Genomic DNA, 10305 nt, shown 5'->3' with positions numbered 1-10305 from the left:
TGCTCTCATGTGCTTTTTATTGCCATTAAGCAGTGTTATCAGTAAGGAGCAGATGCTGTGTCAGCCTTTGTGTGTGCTTAAAAAAAAAACCCGCCTGTTTCCGTTTGTGTGTGCCACAACAGCAAATACAAGCAGGGTAGTCTAGTAATATCAGCACAAGCTGGATAACAAATCAGAATACAGTGTTCATATTTGATCATGTCCCCTCTTCATTTCTCCCCCACCCTCTTGTTGAAATGTTGCCATAGTAACAGCAGGGCACACTCATCCTCACGGCATCCATCTCTTTTTCACTGAACTATGGTTTTGCTGTTGAAATTGCCAATCAGCCCCTCAGATTCAGCTGGTATGAGGGGAGGAGACAGTGTGAATATATTTTGATTAACAGGAGTGGAAGGGTACTTTGGACGGAGACGAAGRGAAGAAAAATACAGCAAAATATGATGTTCATTGGGGGAGAAGGAGCAAAGATGTTGCATGAAATTGCACAAATGCTGGGACCATTTTTGTTGAACTCTGGAAAGCTAATAATATATTTCTAAATAAGACTGAGAACATGTACTTTCTAATTGACAACGACGGACTTTAAATAAAACCTCTGCATGAAAAAACTTCACATGCAGACAGAAATTTTAAAAATATGTTTATAGGCTGAATATAATATTGYCAATATTTAGCAATAATGTAAAGCATCCATATGTTTYATGACCTTGCATTGCCTCTTRTTGTTCAACCCATTTATTGTTTCAAAGTGTGACTTAATGTTCCCATGGAATTGTCATTGAGAGTAGATATTCATTGTTATCTTCATTATCTTATGGCTACATAAATGTGTTCAATAAGAACATTCGCTTATCCAGTAGCTTGCCACCACCAGCGTGTAAATATATGTGCGAAAAGGTGAATGACTGAATGTAGTCACCATGTCTTAAACCTAAATTGAACATATCCTCAAACAGATACAAAGATTTTATTTAAATAAATKTAAATAAAATCTCAAGAAATGAATGAGAAAATAAAGTGTAAAGTACACAGTGTAAGAAAAAGAATTTGCCCCTCAAGKTTCTCTGTAATATTCTGACTGCTGTCAACACTTAAGGTCTATTTTCATAATTATGCTTCTAAGATCCATCCATCCATTTTCTTACACCCTCGTCCCTTAGTGGGGTTGGGAGGGGTGCTGGTGCCAATCTCCAGCTAACGTTCCGGGCGAGAGGTGGGGTCACCCTGGACAGGTCGCCAGTCTGTCGCAACACAGAGACACACAACCATGCACACACACACTCACACCTAGGGACAATTTGTAGAGGCCAATTAACCTGMCAGTCATGTTTTTGGACTGTGGGAGGAAACCAGAGTACCCGGAGAAAAYCCACGCATGCACAGGGAGAACWTGCAAACTCCATGCAGAAAGACCAGGGCCGGGAATCGAACCCAAAACCTTCTTGCTGCAAGGCAACAGCTCTACCAACTGTTCCACTGCGCAGCCGCTTCTAAGATCCACTTTTTGTTTTCCTGRGATCAGATTAGACAATTTCATTATAAAATGTTGTGTATTATGTTTATAAACAAAATATATTCGATCTATTTAACTCATGAAAGTCTGATCAATGTGCTGTATTTGCAGATCTTTCACTTTTCTTCTGGGCTTATTGCACACATTTCACACCAAAACTTGTTCGTCTCTGGGGTGTAGAAGTGTCTCCTGATATAACTGTGGAAGCTTCAGTTATTTGAAGATTGTTCCCAAGGATTAATCACAGATCCTAGGGCTGGACAATAAATCAATAGCGATATATATTGTAATAGACATATGATCACTACAAATAGTGATGGAATATTCAATATGTAGAATATTCACTGAACTCCGATCCAGAACCAAGCAGCATTCTGGTAGACGTAAGCAGCGGAAAGGCTTTAGTTGCTCAAACTCTCACATGAGCTAAGCAAGATGGGTGGCATCAACTACCTCACACGCTTTTTGGTTACCTAGCAACAACCAATAGRAAACTTGCACACCAGCAGGTTCAGGTTTCACCACCGTTTCTCATAACTGCTTAAAAATAAACAAAGACATAGATTGAAAACTGGATAAAACCAAAAAGATCACATCATCAGTTTGGCAGTGTTTCAGATATTTAAAATAAAAAATCAATAATTATCTATTGACAATTATCAATGCCATATCAGCCAGCTCTACAATTGTTTTGCTGACATCATACCAGAATTTTCCATGATGTCACACAAGACGGCAGTTTATTGAGGTTCTGTGTGGAAACAGATCCACAAATGTGCCTCCATTAGAATCAAATATTGTGAAGTTTTCTATCAGAAGCTTCCAAAGCTTAAATTAAAATTAAGTGAAAAGAATCTCTCAGATCCTTTCACATATTTTTTTTTTCTTATTTTGGGATTTGAAATAATTTTAACAATCCTACCTTATTTAAAACTGGAAAGGTTTTAGATTGATCTAATATCAGAGAGTGCAGTGTGAAAAGAAAATAAAGGTTGTGTGTACTTTGATAACACTTGGCTTATTCATTCAAATTTTACAGATTGAAAATTACATATGAATACACTGAAACATCCACATTTTTTTTTTTGGTGTTTTGTTGTTGTTTTGCTCTCAATCTTACTCTAAAACCATCAAGTATACCAAAACAGTTAAGCCAAAACCGCTTAACTGTTTTTTTTTCTGAAACAGTTAAGCAGTTCATTTTCATTACTAACATTTTCTAATTAAATAAATATAATTAACATAAATGTGAAGCCTTTTTTAGCAGTTTAAATAAGTAAGACATGAACAAAACAGATCTGTCAATGGCTAAAAAGAATGTGACTATTTCACCAAACTTTTGTGGACAGGATATTCATAACACTGTGCATAAATGATCAACTGCAAACTTCAGCATTTAAACTTCATTTAGGACGAGTGGGATAAAATGTATCCACAGGGTAATCTTAAGCAGTCGACAACTTAAGTTATGTCCCCATAAATGCAGTAAATGCAGTTCCACAAGCTAGAAAATCATGTGAACAAAGCCTTTTGTTTTGTTATGACACAATTTGTCAGCATTTAGTCGTCTAGTTCACGTTGGAAACCCATTCATGTGTAGCGTAGATTTTAATAAGCACTCATTCATAAAATGCTGCAGTTGATGTAAACTTTACATATCTTTGTATCRTCATAACCATACAATAGGCTGAACTGGTGCATCACATTATATTTAAAGCTGGCAGGTGGCAGTAGAGTATCAGGTATGAGAGGAAAAGTGCTGCTGCTGTGTCTTACARACAGTAGGGGTCTCTGTGTCTCCACAATGAATATTTCTTTTAAAAACAGYGGTGGTGTTGAAAAGAGAAAAGAGACTGAGAACATTACAGCGTTGATTGGTTCTGACCAAATCCCGAGCAGGACATCCCACAATATCCCTAACTGTACCCCGCCTTCCCAACACCCTCTCCACAAACACAAAAGAACAAGAGAAAGGAAAGAGGACAAGAGATTAATACCAAGGCTCTCTCAGAGCAATTCATATTCCAACTGGAGAAGCATGTTATCTATTTTCTCACACTCATCCATTGTGCTCCTTTTCCGGAGAGGCATTCGAGCCGAAGCAGGATTCAACATGAATCAAATGGGACCTTTAAGGAACCGCACAATGGTGACAACACTTAGTACAATGAGAAAACATTTCAGGCTCACACAAAATCCACAGGAACAAACTGCAATCACTCCTGTATCACTTTCTCAATAGAACCATGTCAAATCTGTACAGAAGGGATGGGCTGAGGCTGCTGCCGAGTCCTGTGTCATTGGAAAGTCATTCTTCCAAGCTTAATCAATCTAGGTTGTTTGATTCAATTCAAACTCCCTCCTAGGCAGAAGAGGGGAGAGGAAAAGCAAAGCAGAAAATGAGAGTCGACTTGAGCCGACTCTCTAACTTTGACAAGGATTCTCACCATCTTTTGTCTACTTTCGTTCTCACTTTTTCTCTCATCGTCTGCCTGCAGGCAGGAATTATAGCTGCTCATTTCATGCTAAGCCATAGTTTGATTTATTTATTTATTTTCCAGTCACCACTATTTTTTTTTAAATGTTATTACTGCTGTATGTCTTAAAGACTAGGTTAAGGTTATTAAATATTCCAAAGCGAATAGTATTTCCTCTCAAGTAAGCTCCTTGGAAATATTCCATCAGGGTACCCTTTTATTCTTTCCAAATGTAGTTATGAATTTTAAAGTAGACTTGTATTACTTGGGGAGAGAGACGTGTGATCAGAATACAGAACAAAGACTACATTGGACTTTCTTCTTCTTGGAACATCGAAAAGGAGACAGGAGAGGATAAAGAGAGAAAGAAAGAAATTGTGTTTATTTTGGCTAATGACAGCTATTCCTAATTTTTTCCCCCTCTTTCTTCAGTTTACTGCAATTACGTTTAGCCAAATTGTCTTCACAGTCCTAAGTAAGTAAGCTGTAGTTTTGTTTTAAATATAGATTTACTTTACTCCGTAGCGATGCTGTTACAGTTTTTAATAGGCAATCAGATTCAGCACCATCAGCCATCCTACCCCTCCCTGACTGATTTTTTTTTTTATTTTTTAGTATTCATGAGCATATGCTACTGTGTGAAGTCCCCTGTCAATAAATATGCACAGTCTTAATTGTTCCCATCATAATTAGACTACAATTCTGTTCTTTTTGGCTCAGGTGTGTGTTAAAGCTCTTTCTTTTGTCTGCGACTTGGCACCTCTAATGATTTCCATGACAATCGTTTGAGTGAGTGAGCAAGTGAGAAAGGGAGAGAGACAGAGAGCAAGAGAGAGAGAGAGGAGGTGAGAAACAGTTGCTGGAATAAAGCCCCTTTCTCAATCTGAATAGCTTATTAATAGAGCTGGTCCCGGGCAAACAGATGGCAGCTGCCAAAAAACAAACACAGAAATCACAGAAATGAAAAACCCTAATTCAATTAAGTGGGAAGCATTCCTCTCTGCAGCGGTTATTGAGCAGTTTCCTTTAATTTGATAATCCATTTTTCAAAAGAAATAGATGACAAATGTGCTTCCACCCCACCCCCTGAAAACTCTCCTGCATTTTTATCTGAAGCTGACAAGCAGAGAATGCAGAGGCCGCAGGCTGCATGTATGTGGATGTTGGGGGGGGAAAGGGATTTAAGTCATTACATGGCTCATAATTAACAAATGTAATTAAACTTACTAATGAAGATTTAAAATGGAGCAGTAATGTGAATTAGTGTTTCTGATTAAAACAGTCCATATGGATAAGTGAGCTCAGTTCCGTAATAATTACATATTAGCAGAATATCTGTTATTATGACTGAAATCGGTAGTCTTTTCTGTAATTTCTATCTGTGTTTTTTCAAATTAGATTTGCTCTAGTAACAAAAAGACAGTTTAATGGATTAAGAAAAAAAAACTAACTGTTATTGTTTGTTCTGGTTAGTGTGCATATTTTGACAAGGCACATAAAAGTAATTCAGTTCACGTTACTCGACATACAGTTGTGTAATGTTCCTGTTATGTATGCATTTCAGTGGGAGGGTCGGGATTCGCCAGGGCTCAAGCTATGTGAAAAGAAGAAGAAGAAAATGTAAGGTTTATCGCAAATTAATGTGTCATTCAGGGATCGATGGAAAAAAGATTCTTCTTCTTGCATAAAAACTAAGAATAACTTAATCTTCATGTTCAGTGTTCAAAATAAACTTTGTGTATTGTTTAAAAACCTTGCAAAACCTTAATAATAATATCTTATCAACTTGTTTGAGAATTTAATTCAACAAATGCCTATGTCAATATAAGCAAATCAAAAAGCAGAGCAGTGTTACAAATAATTTGAAAAAGGAAAATCAAGATTTTATTAGTTTTCATAACTGCCATAAATKGAACCATCATTTGGACCTACTTTAAATGCCATAAAACACTATTTTTAATCGAATGCATGTTGATTTGGATTTAACATCAAGCTTTACATCCCAATGTAAATATTTAAAAAATACTTGTTTCTTGCTAAAATTCAAACAAACAATACAAACTGTAACTTTACTAAACTCGTTAGCCTCTTCCTCACAAGAAAAAGGCCAAAACAATGTTTCCAAAAATAATTCTCTCAGATGTCAGCCAAACCAAAATATATTGAAAAATGTTTAATAAAAGCAAAACAAAACAAAAGAAAATCTTAATCATCTTCTCATTTGCTCTTGATGCAAATGATCACCTAACCTGTCACGTTCTGAGGGGATCAACTTCCACGTTGACAAAACACAAGTAAAACACTTTCATCACATTCGCTCTTGCAACCTAGTTTTCACAGTGTAACCTTCATCAGGATTTGTATGGAGGCACCTGGAGCTCTCCGTGAATGACTTTCACCAGGATGATTTTTTTTTTTTTTTTTTTCAAATTTAATCCCAAGTTAGAATTCAATCCTCATTTTTCACTCGCTCCATGCCTTTGAAGTCAATTTCTCTAAAACCAGGGAGACTGATTGAAAACACTTTGGAGTGATAGAAAGTATCATTACTTAGAAGAGACACAGACAGGGATAAAACTAAACCAAAGAGAGGGAAAACACTCAGGTAGATTTGATTCTAATGAATGCAGATGCATCTGACGAAAATAAATGTCCCATGGGAGGGAAAAAAGAAGACCTAAATAGAAGATGAGGGGCTTTAAAGATGAAGCAATTTATTGGATTTGAAATATGAAAATTACAATCATGCACCGAGCATTCTGGATCCTGCAGGTACATAAACACTGTAATTGATGAGGAAGGAAAACTACTTGAGCATGACATACCATGTGTCAGAAACAATGGAGCTCACAATGACCAAACAAGACAATCTTGTTTGTTTGCACTTTAACTTTGGGAGAGCTCAAACCTAGATCAGAAATGACAGATTTTATTTTTTGTCATATTTGGCAAAGCAATAACAAAATATGAAACAATTTCCAGAGAAAAATATGGTTGGGGTCTATCGGAGTTGGCTTGTCAGAAGTTCAGTCTAGTTTATTTTCCCTATATACTGCATCATTCTTTTATACAAAAGGATGTTATATTTTTTCTCRTTTTTAATTAGTGATTTTATGCTGTTTACCTACAAGGGGCTAAAGAWGAGATTTAGTCTCCATATCTATTCTGGCACATTTGTAAAAAAGTGGCAAAGCTCATTATGATTAATGTGCATAATTTGTTTTAATGCATGAAAACAAAGGTAAAAAGGAGCACTAACAATGACGATTTTCAATTATCAATCAACTATAAGCTGAGTGTGGAACAGGATGTTTCTCTCATCTCTAACTCGTGATGTATGGAAAGTTTCCCCATCCTTCAATGTATGATTTACCAATATTGTCCGTCTGCTGGAGATGGTCTTTTAGTTTCAGTAATCAAGAAATTGTTGCAGACGACCCAAGAGGTCAAAACCCTGATTGTACGTTCAAGTAGTCTCTTGTGTCTTACACCAGTTAGGAGCGGYCGTTGCCTCGATTTCCCATCCTGGCCATTTTTAGCAAAGACAATCTTTCCTGCTTTTCAGGAGAATAAAAAAAGAGTCACGACGAAGGTATTTTTTTACACGCAAACAATTGACAGATACTGTCCTTTTTAAAAGTGAGGTCAGGCTCTTTCTAGCAGACACTTGACAACATCATTTTTCATTGGTATGAGTGAGACATGTTGGTACTTTATCAAATTGCGAGCTCTTTTTCATATGTTTTTCTAGAAGTGTGGACTTTCACACACTGGACAGTAATTGCATTTTTCCATGTTTTCTAGAGGTCATGTTGTGTTTGGTTTGGCTATTAATGAAGAAGGGAAAACATTTTATTTGTGGGTGTTAGAGTAAAAGAGGGCAAATACAAATGCATACACTCTTCAGATTTTTATTCATGAAACACTTTCAAAACCAGGAACTTGGTGTATTATATGCCACAATGATGTGCTATGTTATGTTGGTGTATCATATAAAAATCCATCTGGTGAATTAAACAATTTCAATAACAATTTACTGTGTATCATTTTAAAAAATATTGAAGAACATCTAATCAGCACTGTTTCTCTTGAATTAAAAGTAATGTGAGTGCGACTGATATGTTATGTTTGCTGTATATTGGCAAAGCTTGTTCCACAGCTTGGTTGCTATGGTACTGATTTTTAAGAACAAGGACCTTTTTTGCCAGCCAAATGGTAGGACTGTCTATTATACAACATGCCAACATGCTGCACTACATTCAGTTGAATCTGTTCCCAATCTGATCTTCAGGCTAATTCAAACACTGTTACATGCCGCATGCATGACAGAGACGAATACCTAACTTCCTAAGTAACTACAATGTTATCTCATAACAACTCTTAAATCCCAGACATCTGGAGCAGAACCTCATTTCAATAACAGAACCGTTTGTTTCACAAACTCTCTCCATCACGCAGTTATCAGAGGATCTGAGGTGCAGCGTGTGTGGGCGATATTGCTCAAACAGAGCAGCTGTGGTGTTTAACAAACATCTAAAATGACTACGTATGGCCGGTCGTGTTTCTGTGGCTCGACTCTGAGGTGATCCAGTGCATAACGAGACCTGCCTTTCACAGACGACCGAAGGGGGTTATGAGAAAATGGTTATATGTGTGGTTCTCGATTTGACTCATCTGCGCTTCAAGTCAAGATTTAAGAACTGCTGAGGTGTGAGAAAAGTGTGGCTTCTTTATTTTAGCTCTTAGTCAAAAAAGGTTTTCTGTGGGGATGAGGACACATGTCCCATAAAGCCGCCAGGCAAATATGAGGGGTCATGTGAGTAAGGAGGGGGGAGGGCTTCACTTCTGATTAAGAAGTTTATCTTTGTGTCTCCATTGTTTTAATGCCCAGATCCACAACCTTCGCAAATCAACAAGAAATTCAAAAACATTTGAATTTATTTACAGCTTGGTCTTTCTAGAGAGGAAACTGACATCATGGTATATAAACATCCTATAAAATATGTTAGAAAAAGAGCCGAACTCGGATGTGTTTGGCTAACAATTTTTGTACTGAGAAATCTTCGCACATGTTGCATCAGAAATCCGACCCTAAACACATGACTTTATACAGTCTTTGAACTCATCTTACACTGTTGATAGTTTAATATTGAAAAATTTAAATTTGGTTTAATGGAGTCATACAGAGAAATTCTCCATCGCCTGATGTTTCACAATGATTCACATGGAGAATTATAAGCAGAGAAGAAGAAGAACTGAGTTCAGACTCTTGCATGAAGGTGCAGCAACAAGTTTGTACTTTATTTGTTAGCTCCATCACTAAAACAGGAAATTGGTTTTGCTTGGCCACCGCACGCAGCGACTAATGGTTTTCAAAGTTTACATCGCAGGTACCTTGGATTACGTCARTATCTACAAGTGTGAAACCACAGTGCTGCTTGCCACACGGCACGGCCCTGAGGATATATTTTGTTATGTTCTGCTTGTTTGCTACATTATTTGGTGCATGTRCACAAGGACTGTAAAACTATTCCAATAAATAATTAGTTGCTGTTTGYTCTTTAAAAAGGGGCTTTCCACCAATTAATTGTCATTATTATTATATTTTTTTGTAATGCCATAATCYTGTAATGATTATGGTATTTTAGTTAACACCGTACAAAAAAGGTACTAATTGTAATCAGAATGCATCTGGATCATTCAAGGAGGAATTGATAAATGAAGTGCTGTACAGTCAGCAGAAAAAAAGAAACCTTAACTGATTCTGAAGACAAAGCGAAACTCGTTTCTTGTCAAAACCGCCCACATTTCCTGCCGTTTGTTTCTCTGTTGCGCCATCAAAGTTGCAACTGGAAGGTTTTGAGTGAATGCGACAGCTTCGGTGCATTTAGAGTTCACATCATGTAGTTGAGTTAGGTTTAACAATTTAAACAGTGGTCACCTAAAATCAACATTTAGCTGCGCGGATAATAAAGTCTGACAGATAATAGAAATACTACTCCTAACAGGAAGTAGCCGGGTTCGTCGTTTTCTCTTGCCCTGATGTCCACAGTCAGTTTGTGATCTTAAGCTCAGGAGCATRTGCTCTGGCATGGCCTTAAACAGGCTGGTCATTCTTGAAAGTCCTCAAATGTGGTGGACTTAAAACAATTCAAGAGTAATGCAATAGCTTTCCTAACACCATAAAAATGTTTTCGCTTGATGGCAGTTATTGCCAAAAAGGTTATAAAARGTTATAACAACAAGATCATTTTAATGGCCACTTGTATTTTTACCTGTCGGCAATATGGGTTAGATATGTAACTATTTTCT

This window comes from Poecilia reticulata, linkage group LG5, assembly GCF_000633615.1.
Source record: "Poecilia reticulata strain Guanapo linkage group LG5, Guppy_female_1.0+MT, whole genome shotgun sequence".
NCBI classification, from domain to species: domain Eukaryota; kingdom Metazoa; phylum Chordata; class Actinopteri; order Cyprinodontiformes; family Poeciliidae; genus Poecilia; species Poecilia reticulata.
Note: the sequence above shows the minus strand (reverse complement) of the source record.